The sequence below is a fragment of the Antennarius striatus genome, chromosome 10, assembly GCF_040054535.1.
Source record: "Antennarius striatus isolate MH-2024 chromosome 10, ASM4005453v1, whole genome shotgun sequence".
In the NCBI taxonomy this organism is placed as follows: Eukaryota; Metazoa; Chordata; class Actinopteri; order Lophiiformes; family Antennariidae; genus Antennarius; species Antennarius striatus.
This window is the reverse complement of record NC_090785.1, coordinates 13,030,001-13,031,492: the sequence shown is the minus strand read 5'-3', so window position 1 is coordinate 13,031,492 and position 1,492 is coordinate 13,030,001.

The window sequence follows — 1,492 nt, the reverse complement described above, 5'->3', positions numbered from 1 at the left end:
CACCAGCACCAAATATAAACTTTTGTAGAAGTGCTATCAGCACAAGTTTCTTGTAAACTTTGAGGCAGTGGAAAATGTTGTGGGATGCTTATGCACATCAGCACATCATGCTCCTACAGGCCAATATTAAATGACTCTACTGTTGACCAAGAACAGTATGGATCCTCTGTGTGCTATATATCCTAGACATATTGTTATATAAGTGTTGGCTTGGGGCAGCTTTCTCCTCTGTCTGTCTGCCCGTCCTGCTTCACGCTCACCCAAAGCACACATCGTTTCTATCCAACAACATAGTGCGCTTCTATTTCTGTGCATGCCGCTATGAGGACACTGTTTTAATGCTTCTACGTTCTGAAGCTATTCCTCAGTGTAAACACAGTGGAAGATAGGGGAAATATGAAGCGCTGCCTGTGCCGCTCATGTCCGCCACAAAAATGTGTCACTGCCGGAAGACAGAAAAGAGCATTGGGTCATTGAATATTCCCACCGGTTTCAACACTATCGAGCCTCAGTCTGCAGCTTCTATATTAGATCATTGTCTACACATTATAAGAAAAAAAGGGGCCAAAGTGTTTTTGTATGAGTCCCAGGTATGGCAAGTTATGATTACCTATGGTGGGATAATCCTCAGCTTCATAAAGATGGTGGGTGCAGAGCAGCATCCAGAGGAGCGCAAGTGTGTGTACATGTGCTTTTAGTGTGTATGCACACATGTATAGTATGTATCAGTGTGTGCGTTTGTGTGTGTGTGTGTGTGTGTGTGTGCGTGCGTGCGTGCGTGCGTGTGTGTGTGAAGGAGCGAGTGCTGGGAGGGCATTGGTGCACCAAAAGATCCATTTAGAGGTAATATAGTCTTTCTAAAGGTGAGAGGGAAAGAGGGAGGGAGAGGAGTACGAAGAGAGAGATGAGGGAAGGTGTGGACTTAAAAGCCTCAGGGTCTTTAAGAGATTACTGCCTTATTGCTTTGAGACTATCCAATCTGACATCAATTGTGTAGCACAGCTGACCACACACATACTCACACACACACACACACACACACATAGACTTACACACCGACAGACACAGCAATAAAGATAGTAACACAAAACTTTGGGAAAATAGGCATAAAACAGTGACGCACAAAAGGAAACAAAGAATAGAGGAAAATGAGAACGGGTTATAAAAGGAAATGTCCTGCACATTAAAGGTATGTGAACTTTGGCAGTCGGTGTACAGTCGGATCGATACAGAAAAGAAAGCCATCAGGCCAGTAAAAGTAAATAGAGAAGAAAGCGACGGCTAAAGGAGAGCTGGGGGTTCAGACAGGTGGGACGAGAGGTTAGCGCGGGGGAGGAACGGTTTCCCCTCGGACTACTGTAGAGTTCAGATAACTCCATTCAAGGCTAGCGGGAAAGGGAGCAAGGGGGTCTTAGAAAATCCAAAAATAAAAAGCAAACACTTAAGAGTGCTAAGAGGTGCAGGGAATGGAGGTCAGATGAAAGAGAGAGAC